The following is a 15,703-nucleotide window of genomic DNA, read 5'->3' as shown; positions in this document are numbered from 1 at the left end:
ATATGGAGAAAAATAAACATGTAAAGGACACACATAGAACAAAACCAGGTGTAACAGAGGCACACCCAGCGCTGCCCCAGAGGCCTACGAAAACAAAAAGAACAGTAGGAAAAACCTTTTAAACCTACGTTGCATTGGCTGCCACTATAGCATAACCAGGCCCTCTGTGTGAGAAACATGAGGCTAGCACAGTTAATGCCCACCAGGGTGTGGTCTAATGTGGAAATGCACACTGCAGTGACACCAAGAGCCCAACAACTGGGTACAAAAACACCAGAGAAAACAGCTGAAGGTACACACCTGAATCACAACAGTGAGCGCCAACCTGGCTATAGACGACCATTATTCACACCCCCAGCCTGAGTGTTCACCACACTTAGGCATCATGGCTGCAGACCCCCTCTGCATCGCCTGTGAGAGGAGGTGCACAGGGACAGCACATGGTTATACACCGCACAGGGGTCCCTCATGAAGCCCTTTGAACCATATGGGCCTGGTGCTGCGCTTAGATGGGAACTGTGGATACAACAGTTTCAACTGAATACAGTCATGCAAGGTTACAGACCCCAAAGAGAAGTGAGCACTCATGCATAACCTGGGACCCTTGTGCTGAGGCTATTTAACCCCCTACCCGATAGAGGCACCGAGGATGACTGACACGACCAAGTTAGTACTCACCAGAACGTTTAAACCACAGCTCAGCTCAGACTTTGGAAAGGTCAAGACGAGCCAAGCCCGTCAACATCCAAATGGAAACATCGATGACTTTCACAGCCGCCTTTGTGAAATGCGGATAGGATGCGACATCCCCGATGAAATTGGCTGTTTGCCAGCAGGTAATGCGCGGTTTATCATCAGATAAAGTCAGCAGATTGATACTATCGAAAACCGACCTTGGCATAAGATGCTTGAGCTCCAACCCCTGCGGCATAACTACTGGACCACCAGAACCTTTGCGCAATGACCCCGCTGGGGGTACAAGCATGAAAACACTCCCAGCAGCAAGCACCTCGCTAAACTACACCAATGGAGAAACCAATGTCGAACACGTGCTGTGGACACAGATGACTAGGACAATGACCGTGACTAGGAAGAACACTCAGATGATGAATCGTCCCCCGACAGGCCGTCCCGCCACCGGAAGTCAAGGATAGAATAAGTGCATATGATCTCAGCTGTGAAACCTCGCTACAGCAAAAAGAAACCAGGGGCAAACGCCCAAGCCACATGCATGATCCTAGCTGACGGCACTTCAACAAAAATGATTGACACAGGCAACTGTCAGTGTGATACCCGCAGTCCGATATGCCCACGCCCGACGCTGTAACATAAGTCAATACAACTGTTTGCGTAAGGGTACAAGAAGCCCCTACCAGTGAAGAGCTCATTCAAGACAGAACTAGCGTATGAAGGGGAGAGATGCAAGTCACATATTTACGTCATCTATGCAGGCATTGAGACACTTCTCAGATGTCGGACTGCAGAAAAGTTGAAGCTGATCCATTTTGCTTTTGTGGTACGCACCGGAGGATTCGAACGCCTTCTGGGAAAACATGCCAAGCTATTCCATGGCATTGGATGCTTGAAAAACCGCACAGTCAAACTACATATAAACCACACAGTCGAACCCAGAGTTGACGACCTAGATGAGTCCCTTTCCACATGAGAGCCGCAGTGGAGGAGGCAGAACTCGTACTCGAAGACCTCAACATCATAGAGAAAATGATGGGTCCAACACTGCGTGTATCACCAATGGTAGAAACAGCAAAACCCAAGCAGCCCCAAGCTGCATGGATCTGCATAGACATGCGTCTGCCGAACATAGTTATTGGAAGAGAGACATCGCCCGAGCATAGCTTAACTTAACATAGACCTATCTGGGACAACCACCTTCAGCAAACTGGATCTACACTCTGGATACCACCAAATCAAACTAGCCATAGAATGTAGATGTATTCCGACCTTCTTATCACACATCAGACTGCGGAGGTATCGGCGTCTCAACTTTGGGATTTCCTCTGCAGCTGAGAAATCGGGGAAAGTCCTGCAAGTCCTCCGTGGGGTGACGAATGTCAGCAAAGACATTCTTGTGTACGGAAGAGCAGACGCGGAACACCACTCCTGGCTCGCAGCCACACACTTCTCCACGTGTAGTGTTAGTCCAGAGTGGCGTGAGTTTGTAAAGAAAACGCTCCGCTTCTTTCGGTATGTGTTCAACGAAAAAAGGCCTGTCTGCAGACCCGAGCAATGTAGCAGACATTAAGAATGCCAAAGCACCGAGCCATTCTAATGAGGTTTGTAGTTTACTCGGGATGGCCACTTGCTCTGGGAGGCACACCCCCTGACCTGCCCACCACTTCAACACCACTGCGAGAACACGCCAAAATGGATATCGCCTGGGAGTGGGGAGAAACACATGAAGCTGCTTTCCAACTGTGAGAAACATGAGGGTATCATCGCACCTACTCCCCTTGGATCCTCTTCTCAGGTGGCCAGGGAAAGGCTATTGCTTTGGGACCCTGACCCTGGGGCTGGAGATGAGAGGGAGGATCATCTGGGTAGAGGGTCCTTGGGAATTGGATATCCACAGGAAAGACATGGTATCCCCCCTTTCCTTGTGAGAACCAACTTCACCCTCCTCCTACCTTTATGGGCTGTTGCACACCATCTTCCCACATTTTCCTGCATTCTGACCACTACTAAGACGAGGAAGAGGCCTGCAGATTATTGCAAAGGTCGGACATGTCCAAAGTGCTGCACTTAATAATAAAAAAATGTATTAATGTGTTTGGTTTATTACAAACCTTTCATAAATTCATTTACAAATGATCCTCTTTAAAACTAATTGTAGTCAGGCAATTGAGACCGTGGACTCAATCTGCAACCTGTCAAATGGTTGCAGGTGCATAAAAGGTGGAGCCGACATGTTAGCAAGGGAGACCAGCACGAGAGAAGCCGGGCCGAGCGTTGTGGGCCAGTGGGAAGAATTCTGCAGAGGCGGCCGTGTTGGGTCCTGCAGAAGAGCAAGAAGGACGCCGGCGAGTTACCCCCCAAGAAGCTGTGGATCCGATACCAGACCGGACCACGAGAGGGCTACACAGGAGCCGCATTGATCGGGAATCGGTGGCAGTAGCTGCGGGCATGGAGGAGATTTGCAAGCTGCAATTCCCAGTCGGCAGGTGCGGGAAGCGAGCAGATCTGCCGGCAACCCACAGAGAGAAGGTGAAGTGCAAACAGTGCTCACCATGGGAGGGAACTGTGTCGGCGAAGCAGAACCAGAAGATGCAGCCGCCCGGAGGAGACGCCAGTGATTGGTGAGTGACAAGGAGAGCACTCGAATCGGAGTGCTCCTGGGGGCGGTCAGAATGTCAAAGTAAATGCTGTATGAATGAATGAAAGAAAGAGTATGTGTACGATATAGTTAACCCAAAGTAACAGGTTATGAGGAATAAGATGGACAAGATGACCTTTGAGCAGCAAAATGAAAGATTACAAGCATTGAATACCGAACTAATGAGAACGCTTTTGAAACAACAATGAACTGATAGGTTTGTGTGAAAGACACGCACAGTATATTAAAGCACAGAATGTATCGTATGAAACAAAGTGAAACGCTATTATGGAATATTGCTGAAAAGTATGAAAACCAATGTGGTGAAGGAATGAGAACACCACTAAGTCAACTGTATTGGAAATTACCTTGTGGCATAGTGAAGAGACCTGCATAGAAGAGAAGAATCAGCAGCTGGGCACAGATACAGAAGAACCTGTGTGTTAGAAGGCCTAGGGTTCCTGGTTGCGTAACCTGTGATGGGTGGACCGTGGGGTCCGACTACGGAGCCTAGACCGGGGATACCCTATTTGTGAAAGCCAAAGAACTGTACTGATAACCAAGTCAAGTGGATGAAAGAGATTGCTGAAGTGAAGAAGAAAAAAGCAATCTGTATGCACTATCAAGAAAGCAGATGGAGTGTTTAGTTAAATTGGAACCTGTTTTTCAATTTTGAGAAATTGAGACCAAGTACAAGTTGACAAGCTGGAGTCTTGGGGAAGGGAAACGGAGACGTTATGAACTGTGGTGTTATCTTGAAGAAGGGAACCTCGAGACTTTGTGGAACTGTCTTGCACTTGGGGAAGGGGAGCTGTAAAGTAAGCAAGGAGCTGGAAGAAACTCAGAACTCGCTATTTCTTTTATGGCTGACATCCCTACACGTTGTTTAGCATTAGTTGTGAGGGCAAGTATAGGTTTTGGACACAGACTTTTAAGTTGAACTTTTTAAAGAAATTAGGTTAAATTGATTTCTTACAGCTTTTGGAATTGTTGTTGTTATAAGAACTTACTGACTGAGACTTTCCTTCATTTCTTTAGGTAGGGAAATCACACCATAGCATAGGGCAAGTCAGGCCTTCAACCATCCTGACATTTAAGTTTTTTTTATAACTTTTAAATTGGTTGTCTGTGTCTTGCTTCATGATGTGTTCACACAACCTACAAAAGGACTCCTTTCTAGGAGATGCAACCATGGCTTTTTTCAACAGTGCCCGATAAACGGAGCTACTGGTTGACGCCAGCCTAGTGGGATTGGGCGCTATTCTGAAACAGAAGGATTGAGAGCGGACGGTCTCCCGCATAGCGTTTGCAGGCAGAGCTCTGACCTCCACTGAGAACTATGCGCATATCGAAAAGGAAGCACTAGCCATCTCCTATGGGGTGCAGGCACTTCAACGTGTACATCGTTGGTAACCCGGTCAAAGTCTTCAGACTACACGCTGCTGCTCACTTGAGCCCGACCAGAAACATTGCGGCTACAAGACATAGTCATAGAAACAGCAAATGACACCTCTCTTCAAATCGCCAAAGAAGCAATTCTGTCGGGGGAATGAAAGTACTACCTGACAGCCATCACCCACTGCACATCCCAAGCTCAAGAGATGCTACAGAGCCTATTTGGCATGCATCACAAACTGTCTGTCTCCCCAGAGGGACTGGTGCTGAAGGGCACTGGATCCAAGGTGTGGTCAAAACACAAGACTTCCTAAAATCTACTCTATGGTTGCCACATGTCCAACAAAAGGTAATGGCACTGGTAGAGTGTCAAGCCTCCTGTCTCCTGGGCCCTCTGGGACCGATTTCCAGCCCTCCCTGCAGCCAACAGACGTGGGACGCAGTCAGTATTGACTTCTGCACCATTTCCAATGAGACATTTCTCCTGGGGCGGAGGACGAATTCACCTGATATCTTAAAGTTGAGCCAGTGCGCTCCGCAGCATCAGTGACCACAGCACTGGAGAAGATGTTAGCCGTCCATGGCATTCCATCTATCATCGAGAATGACAGCAGACTTCTTGCAAGAGTCGAGAGCTCCAACTCTTCTTTGGCAATTTAGTAATCCGTCACCATCGGATAACACCCTACTCGCCACAAGCCAATGGAGATGCAGAAAGGTTTATGGCATCAATAAAAGTGGTGCGGATTGCCCAAGACAAACGCAACCCATGGCTCTAAGAGCTAGATCGTTTCCTTTGCTCATACCCCCAGAACCCACACTCGACACAGGTGAGCCCAGCAGCGCTCCAGTTCGGAGTAGTGATCCAAGTAGGACTCTCTGTACACCACACCTGGAGCCTGCCACCTATAGACACAGAGAGGGCCGAACACCGTCGGGCGCTCAACAGGAATGAGAGGCAAGCGCGGCAAGCCACCCCAAGCACCCTCCAGATATGAGAAATGGCACTAGTGAAAAACCAGGCACCACCAAAGAAACGGACTCCCACGTACTAATCACAGCCTTGAATGGTCGTGGAAAACCACCATTGCGTGTTGACAGCATCACGAGGTGGCGAGAAGGTGACCCGAAACAAGTTAAGGGCATGACGAGTAACGTCATGCTGTATGTTGGGAAAGTTAATAAATACGGGTGAAAGCCCGCCAACTGGACATTAGCATACATGTGTTTTTGTTTTATTGGTGGAGGGCCTGGTGTCATCCAGGCCCCACTTTCACACATCACACCCAGGAGCTATTTTAGTTCCTGTTATAAATTATTAATTTAGATTCCTGTACAGGTAGATTTCTGGGCAGTTCTAAATGATCCCTGCATCGACAAACTGTATTAAAAACGGAAGCTCTGGCAGTTTCATTGCATGCACCTAGTGAGCTCGAACCCCGAGGGGGGGGGGGGTGGAATTCAATGAGTGGGTGGGTATGGTAACATGGCCATTTTACTGGTTTCTATTCTGAGAAGGCAACTGTCCTTCGTGCACAGAGGTTTGTTACGGATCAAAGGGGATGGTTTGTAACCGCGCACAAACGCTTTGCAGCAATCCTTATCGCCAGGTCCCTCTTCCTCGTTACACTAGTTAAACACTGTGATGCTCCGACTTAAAGTCCAGAACCCATTTTCAAAATTCTTCTTGTACCCTTCTAGGGCCGGGTTACAAAAGATTAGTCTCCCATTAACTTCACTTCTTATTTTGTTTTCCTGTCCTCAGACAGTGAATCCGGAGGAATCCTGCTGTGTAGACACACTTGTCGCCCACGTTTTCCCACTTACTGCTGGGCTTTGAGGATCCCTCATCTGCAATCCAGCATAGATACCCCACTGTCCCTGATGGGCTTGGGCCATGGTGGAGGTTCCCACTTTACACACCCAAGCGAGTTGCTGGTCACCCTGGTGAATTTAGGCCAAGGAATTGTGGGGGGGCTACGAAGGATGCATAACCATCCATCATATTGGGTGTGCAGGGGTCACTATGTTGTCAATTGTGGGAGTGAAAAAGGGCATCAGTTCACAATTTCTGGCATTCCCTTCATGATTTTCCCCACCGCAACGGCGCAGCATTGGGTTAATGGTGCTGGCAGTGCTGCAGTGCGCGCTTGTACATTGTATGAATGAAAAGCTGCATGGTGGTAGAATGCATGCAGACATGTATCTTGGTCATCACTGTGCAAGGGCCCAACTCCGGGCAGGCAGGAGTGGGAATGCCAGGGATAGGTCTGCCTCTCCATACCTAGTTTAAAAATAAATACATTTATCTACAGAGAACAGGGCTCTCCAAGCTTCTAGCAGCTAGAAAATGTGGCTTTCTATGCTTGAAGGCTGGTGCGCACAGTTGCTCCAGTTGAGACACTGTAGAGTCACCTTGCAGCAGTGGCACTTCCTGCACCGAGGGTGCGTTGGCCAAACCAGTATGATTTTCCATGTAGACTTAATATCACGAGAGAGGAGGAGGGGCTGACCTTTGTCCCAGCCCTTCTGGCCCGTTGAACTGGTACACCTCTGCCAAACCAACCCGTTGCACTCAAAACAGGGCTCAAGGACATTATAGGGCCTCATTGCCGAGTAGTTACGTTGTTTTTATGTTATGTTTATGTTTATTTATAATGCGCAGAAGTACCCGGGGGTATCGGGGCGCAGCATTTACAAGAAATTTCAAAGCTTAGTTGCAATACATAGAGAATATACAAGGTAACAAAATAAGGAGCAAAGCGATATATACAAGTTAGCAGTTATGTTCAGGGATCATAATGTACAGGTAAGCAAGAAGGCACACGTGGTTAGAGTGTGCAGGTAACATAGGACATTTTATTGTCTTAGTGGGACCCCAGTTTCAGCCAAGAAATCATCTTGGATCGGAAATTCTGATAGGGTAGGTCTGCTCTGAGGTGAGGAGGCAGCGAGTTCCAGAGCTTGGCAGCTTTTATCGGGAAGCTATTACCCCCTAGAGGTGCCCTTTTGTAGTGGGGAACAGATAAGCAGTCTTTGTATATAGTTCTAGTGGGTCTTAAGGAGGGTTGTCTGTGGAATCTGTTGGTCAAGTAGATGGGGGCAGCATTGTTAAGTGACTTGTGGGTGAGTGATGCCGTTTTTAAGAGAATTTTGTCTCTGGTGGGGAGCCAGTTGTTCAGTCGGCTGACTTCTGTGATGTGTTCTCTTTTGGAAATGCCCAGAGCTGCTCTAAGAGCGTTGTTCTGGAGGGTTTGCAATTTGCTGGTGATGGCCTTGGTGGACCCCAGGTATATGGCATTGCAATAGAGACAGTATGAGGCCTCTGGCAAGTGCCAGGCAGCTGGAATTCGACAGGAAAGGTCTGGCTGCGTGGATTAATTTACATGTGTAAGCCGTGGCGGATGCAAGAGAGCTAACTTGTTTTTTAAGGGAGAAAGTAGAGTCTAGGTAGAATCCTAATGTTTTCACCTCCTGTCCGACTTTGATATTGTTATCGTCAATCATGAAAGAACTGTAGGCTGGGCCGAGTTTCTTTATGCTGAATGTAGTACCTAAGATAATAAGCTCTGTTTTATCATCATTCAGGCATAGTCCGTGAGCAGCCATCCATGCCTGGATGATGATGTACACCCTATTTAGCAAGGCCAAATCCTTTTCATAATCTCCTGAAAGCAGAAGGAGGATCTGAGTATCATCTGCATAGTTAGTGTAGGTGATACCAAGATGGTCCAAATCATCGAAAAGGGGCTTGGTAAATATGTTGTATAGTGTGGGGGAGACACAGGATCCCTGAGGAACACCGCAGGTGATGGGAATAGGGTCAGCTGCCGCTGTGGTAGAAAAAACCCTCATAGTCCTGCCGTTAAGGAAAGATGTGATCCAGGTGATGGCCTCGCTGGAGAAGTGAGCTGAGGTGTGGAGGTGTGAGCAAAGGACAGAGTGATGGACCAGATCAAAAGCTGCAGGGGGGGGTGGGGGGAAGGAGGAGGAGGAGGAACTGCGACTGCTTTCAGGTCAATAAGCGCAGCTTCGGTCCCATGTTGGGGACGGAATCCAGATTGTCTCGATCCTAGTAGGTTATGTTCTTCCAGGTGCTTCTGTATTTGTACATAGGCAACGTTGTCCAGAATTTTTAGTAAAAAGGGAACAGTTGTTATCGGACGGTAATTTGTAGGTATGGCTGGGTCAAGTGTACGTTTTTTCAGTAGTGGGAGTACCCAGGATTGTTTTAGATTCGTAGGTATAGATCCAGTAGCGAAGGAGGCATTTATCAGTTTCGTGATAAAAGGTGAGAGATCGCGGGGAGCATCTTTAATGAGCTGTGCAGGGCACAGGTCTCCCTGGCAGTTAGAAGGTTTCAGGGACAGGATAATTTTTTCGACTTCCAAGATGTTGACTTTGGAGAACTGGAAACGGGTAGGGTCTGTGGACATGGGCCTATCCGGCATTTTTGAATTGAAGGTGTCATTCAAGGTGGCTCTTTTGCTGGAGATTTTACCTTGGAGGGTCACAATCTTATTTGCTAGGGCATTTTGGATTTCTGAGCACCAGTTCTTATCTTTGGTGCACGTGTGAAGAGGAGTTATAGGGGTTTCTATTTCTTTAAGGATGGAGAAAAGTTTTTTCATGTTAGATTTGGCTTGGGCTATGCGAGAGTCAAAGGAGACTCTGTTAGCCTGGTACATTTCTTTTTGTAAAGTGCAGATAGTTTAGTGAGTTTAGTTTTGTTGGAGACTGAAGGGGATTTTTTCCAAATGGCCTCACAGTTTTTTTTTTGCCTTAGATTTTTGAGGAATGAAGTGTACCATTTGTTAAGATGCGTTTTTGGTTTGCTAGATCTAAGTTTGAGGAGGGCGATGCGGTCCAATGAGGTGGCCATGATCTTGTTATATTCTTCAACCAGGGTCTCGGGATCCAAGTTGTCAGGGAGTGTGTTTAGTGTAGGGAGTAAGTTAGGGATGAGTCTTTCTACTGTCATGTTCTTCTTATTTCTAGTAAGAGTAGGTGGGGCCTTGGTGCTGGGTGTAGGAGGGGGTCTGCCAGTGGAAAGCATGAATGATACTAGGTGGTGGTCAGTCCAGGCTAGCGGTATAATGTTAGTAATGCTCACTTGGCAATTGTAGTCAGCCACCCAGTCGAGTGTTCTGCCTTTTGCGTGCGTAGGTGACGTGCATCTTTGCATGAAGCCTAGTTCAGTAAGAATGTTGGCTGTGGAGCTGGCGAGATGGTCATCCGGGTCGTTATAACCCAAGTTGAAGTCCCCTAGGGTGAGAATTTGGATGGAACTTTTAAGGTTGTAAGAAAGAATAGCATTAAGGTCCTCCTCAAAGGTGCCAATGGGGCCTGGTGGGCGGTAGATCAGATAGATGTTAAGGGTTTGGGATTTAGTGAGAGGTAGTTTGACTGCTAAGGTTTCGCAAGAGGAGACATCAGTGGAGGTAGCTAGTCTCATGGCAAGGCTACACTTGTGGATGATGGCGACGCCACCTCCTCTAGAATTGGGGCGGTCCTGTCTTAAGATGGAATAGTTGTCTGGGACTGCCAGCATTAACTTGGGGCCCGCTGCAGGGTGTAGCCAGGTCTCATTAATGGCCAGGAAGTTGAGGTCTTCATTAAGGATTAGGTCTGCAATTTTTTCGCATGAGCAACTAGCGACCTTGCATTGAATAGGGCTCCCTTGATTTTAGGGCATGCTGTTTTTTTTTGATGTGGTCACTGAATTTTTTGACGTAGTGGAGTGGCGCATGTCCTGTGAGGGTTCAAGAGTGCCCTGGATGAGGGGGTTATAGAGGGGTGTGGGGTGGAGGTTTTGTGTTAGGTTACCAGTTAGTGTGGAGGGATTGGATTGGGGTGGTGACATTCCGGGATTTTGTTTGAAGGAAAGTGAAAGGGCAGGGGGCTCATAGATTTTAGCTAATCTAGCTCTGAGTCCTAAGTTCCTTTCAATAGTGGTGCGTGGGTGACTGGACAGTAGCAGTGCTAAAGGATCATGAGGGTCTAGGTGTGGTGCTTGGTAGTTGGATCTATATGAGGCTGACAAATTAGGTAAGTATGGAGCCATCTTGGTAGGTGATGTTTGAATGAGGCTACTCAGGAGGTAGGCAACCAAGCTAGTGGTGAATAGACACATGCTAGATAGTGAGGTCAATAATCGTTGAGTGGTGATTGAGTTAGGCGGCCTGGGGCAGCAGTGACTAGGTGGGCAGTTAATTTGCAGTGTGGGAATTTGGCTAGGGAGCAGTAGGAGAGCAGCTGAAGCTCGGGAAGAAGCACTAAGGTAGAACACATGGGGAAGCCACTAGATTCAATAGGAGGCAATTTGGCTAAAATGCAAGACAGTAAGCATCTAGATTCGAAATGCAACAGTATGTCTAAAACACATGATGAAGCCACTAGGTTCACAGATTTACAAGCGGTCTACATGTGAGTTACACAGGTACGGTTAGAGGCAATAGAGCAGCATTTTAACAGGCGGAATTTGAAAGCAAGCATGTTTACCCAGGTGGTACAATGCAAGTGAGTAGTGACTAGCAGTGTGGCATAATTGCATTGGGGGGGGCGGGTAGAGACATAGTAGTGGTGAGTGTTAACCCATAACACATGTAGCGGCAGTGCAGAGAGAGCTGCAAATGGTACCTTACGGTGCGGCGAGGGAAAAAGACCAGGGGGTATGGCAGACTGCAGGCACGGCAGCAAAACAGGTGTTGTCCTTGTTCTGTGGTCCTTGGTGCTGGTGGGCCGGCTTCGCCTGCCGGTTACCAATGGGTGCTTTAGATGGGGCGGCGGCCAATCAGAGGGTTGGATGCAGAGGTGTGAGCCTAGTTAGGCTTCAGTAGGAGGCCTCATGCATCGGGCGGCCATGTTGAAGAGTTTAAGATACCACATGTCCTGGAGGGGTGGAGGTTCAGAAGGCCAGCCTAGTTTCTTGGAACAGGGCAACCTCTGGACAAGCCAGACCAATCAAGGTAGCGATCGCGGCGGTCAAGACTAGGTCTCGAGGGGTGAGGGTGACTGAAAGCCCGCAATGAGCACACAAAGCAAGGACACTTACAAATTACTCCAAGCAGGTGTTATATTAAAAATATAGACACATTTATTACAAGGCCTTTGTAACATTGACCGTAGCGGGAAATCACAATAAAACGCAAGTAAACAACACATCACAATCAAATACAATATATATACAATTACCAACGAGTCTAACGAGTTAGACGCACGAAATGTGCAGACCACCTAGATGGGGAGGAAAACGGGCAGTGCGAATAATAGTTGGACCCAGTCTGCCTTCAGAAGCACCTAACTAGAAGGAAGTCTGAGCCCTGCGAAGAGTGGAGCCTTGTGCTCAAAAAGTACCTGCACACGCTGGTGCCAACGGGCAAAGGGGAGTCTCTTCGAGGGAATCAGGCAGTTCAGTTCGGTGAACAAATGAAGATGAACAGAGCTCCGCAACTCAAGTGCAGCCTCCACTGTGGGCAGAAGCGGAGCGCGAGTACGGAAAGGCGTGCTGTTTGACACAGCGGGGAAAAGCTATGGGCTACTGCAGGAGGGCGACCAGTTCCTAGCAATGCTACTCACCGGTCCCCGATGCAGGCAGACCCAGGCTTCTCCGCGTCAGTTTCAGTACTGGCAGGTTCAGATACGAGCAGGGGACGTCTCGGCGTCGTGTAGATTCCGCAGCAGCAGAAGTTAGAGTTGAGGATGTCCCAAACGCAGTGAACCCGCACAGTTGGTTACCACAGCAGGGCAACGGAGCGGCCGTGTGTATTTCAGCCCAATGTACACTTCTCACTTCAGACCTGGGAATGCCAAGTGTACGAATCGTGTGGGAGTGACAAGGACTTTTAATACAACACAACCTGACGGCGGTTACAGAGCAAGACTCCTGGGTAGGCTGGTCAGTCCACTGGATGGCCCAGAGACACTTCCGAAGGCTTACGTGCAGGAGATGGTGAAAATGCCGAGAATAGTTGTTCCCACTATTCCAAAGGGTCGAAGTACCAGTACAGGCCTTCTCGTTCGATCAGAGGTAGAAAGGGTTTCACAAAGCGACAGCAGTGCAGAGGATCAGTCCTTCAGCGGGTCACCAGCGATTCCTCGGTTCAGCCTCGTAGTTGTAGGATACTTGGCTCCTGTATTCCTTCGTTCGTGAGAACTCGGGAGATCGACATGGTAGTGGTGTTTCCAGCCTCCTCTTATCCACGGTTCCCTTCGCGCCAAAACGGAGGGGACCCAATGGGAGATCTGCTGACAAAACACTCACACCATACGTGGACCTATCACAGACCACGGTGGTCCCAGGCATTCACGACACACTAGACTCTCTGGCACCCAGGATGTGTATTGGGACCACACATCCCAGCCCACATCCTGGAGGCATACACAAGGCCTGTGTTACTGTTGCAATAACCCAAACAATCTTCCCCAGGGATCCTAAAGGGGGCGGATACGCTTCAGCAGTGGCTCTAAAGTACTCTACCCGCAAGAATACATTACACACTCGCACTGTTGGGGTCTAATTGTTGATTTGCATCCGTGTTCCCTTTACTGCATAGGGGGTCGCCTTGAAAAACCTTTGTAAGGCAGACTCTTTACCAAATTTCAATTCTCTGCAGTACCTCTTTCAATGTTCAAAGTAGATGGTGCATTGATTGTAGCGGCAAACAAAAGTAAGCTGATGAAGATGCTGGAAGAGGAACAACATACAGAGGTCTCTTCATTTGTTACTAAGGATAGGTTTGCTCTGTAACAGATAATCTTTCAGCAGCTGTCCTTGACGGAATGGCAGAATTGCAAGCACTGCAGGAACCTTTGTATGCAAAGACATGCCAACCTTATCGCCTCAAGTATGATGAAACTCATTTAATATTTGATACCTACCTAGAAAATTCACTCAACTCCATGCGAACGACAAGAGCAGGAAAAGCAACATCTGTTTAGTACAACATCACAGATTCTACAAATATTGAAAATGTGTGCATGAGAACCTGCCTAGGGCATTCAACTAAAGATATGTTAACAGCTTACCTCGCAAATAAAGCAATTCTACATGCACAGATGGAAAGAGGACTGGTAGCCAGTTGGAGAAATTAAGCCAAGTCATCCGATGGAAATTATGTTGGAGACATTGAAAGCACATATGGAGGCAGACACAAAAATAATTCTTCACTCCCTTTATTCACCTGATACTGAAGTTTTTGTCCTTTCACTGTGGTGGTCACTGTTTTTCCGATCTGACAGGATGTTTGTCACAGAAGTTGGAACTAAGAAGATTTATAGGTGTCAAGCGTTTGTGCTCCTGCTTAGGGATTACAAAGGTGCAGGCATTACTAGTCATTCATGCTCTTTCAGGGTGTGATGTTAGCAGGTGCTTTACAAGGAAAGGAAAACTTTATTTCTGGAAAGTTTTCAAAACTTCATAAAAAGAAATCCTTGAAGCTTTGGGAAGACTGGGATGTGTAGAAGAATTCAAGAAGGAAGATGAACGATTGATAGTGATTCCGTTGTCCTCGGTCTACTTTCCAGGAATAAATATTTCAGACATGGTCAACTGTGTTGGTGGATGTTCAGTGAAAATCTGCCGCCAACAAGATCCTCTCTAATACCATACATCTTAAGGACTCATTACCAGGTGACAGAAGCGCGACGCTCTGATCAGCAACACCCAAATCTCTCCGAGCCATCACAATTCGGGTGGGAGAAGGCAGATAATTGGTATTCTCCTACAATGTAACACTTCCATGTGCATCACAATCAATCGTACAGCTCTAAACCCCAGGACATCCTGCCACCCTCTCAGCCTCTCCTCCTCCCGCTTCTCTCTCTACACTACCTGCGACCCCCCCCCCTCCCCCCACCTGCCTCTCCTCCCTCTTTCTCTTCCTTTCCTCTGTTCTCCCCTGTCAAGAATTCTAGACAAGTGCTATCTATGAAGGTCTCTTCAAAATAGGCTCTTCCCTGTTCATCCCAAACCATCAAGGACCACATTGACACCCTCGTTCCTGCCCTGGCCGACTTCTGCAATCACTCTTTCGCCACTGGAGCCTTCACCTCCCCTCTGAAGCACTCTTGTGCACCCTCTTCTCATGAAACCCACAGCTGACTCCTCCCTTCCAACTAACGATCACTGATTTCCATTACTCCTTTCCTGGGCACATTCCTGGAATAACTGCCCATCTCCCAGCTTAACCTCTACACTGTGTGTTGGTTGTCTCCATGACCATCAGTCTGGCTTCAGAGTAGCCAGAAGCACAGAATCGACTGTCTTGAACATCCGTGAAGACCTGCTCTCCAACCCTGATTCTAATCTCCCCTCTGTCCTCATCCTACTCGATCTATCTCTTCTGCCATTGATATGGTCAACTGCGTCATCCTGCTCAACCACCTCATCCTGCTCAACCACCTCTATGATAACCTGGGTATCACTGATCAGGCCCTGGCCTGGCTGACCTTTCCTCTCGACCAACCTTGCCAGGTCCAACTTGGGTCCTTCCTTTCCACTATCTCACTCTCCACTTGTGGTGTTTGCCAGGGGTCTAACATCTCTCCCTGGCTCTTCAACAAATCCCTGGCACCCCTCGCCCACCGCTTTGCTGCTCTCTGTTCCAACTTTCAGTGCTATGCGGATGACACTGAGCTCGTTTTTCAGGCTCCGCTCTGCCACCTCCTCTCCCTCTCTCCTCTCTGACTGTCTGCAATCCAGGAGTGGTGTACTGCCAACGACCTCTGCCTTAACGCTAGTAAGACCGAGATCCTGCTCATTGGCACTCCTGCACCTTCCTTTCCTGTCAGTCTCTGGCGGCCTTCCCTTGGCCCTCTTCCTGCTCCCACCTGTGAGGCTAAGAACCTTTGGGTCATCTTCAACTCCACGCTTTACTTCAACTCCACGCTTTACTTCTCTCCACACATCTCTGCCCTCTCTAAGAAGTCAAACTACCAACTGCACTTCCTCAGGGGTATTCTTCCTTTCCGCTCCTT

At 48.1% G+C, this 15,703-nt stretch overlaps 1 protein-coding gene across 5 annotated transcripts in view; it reads left to right on the top strand.

The window, feature by feature from the left end:
• Window positions 1-15,703, top strand: part of CDC14A (cell division cycle 14A) — a 1,359,412-nt gene that overhangs the window by 294,369 nt on the left and 1,049,340 nt on the right. The gene's annotated exons all lie outside the window — the stretch shown is intronic.

Source organism: Ambystoma mexicanum, chromosome 1q (assembly GCF_040938575.1).
Source record: "Ambystoma mexicanum isolate Mex_15411 chromosome 1q, UKY_AmexF1_1, whole genome shotgun sequence".
NCBI lineage: Eukaryota > Metazoa > Chordata > Amphibia > Caudata > Ambystomatidae > Ambystoma > Ambystoma mexicanum.
The sequence above is the reverse complement of the archived record's forward strand: the minus strand, read 5'-3'. Positions and strand labels throughout refer to the sequence as shown.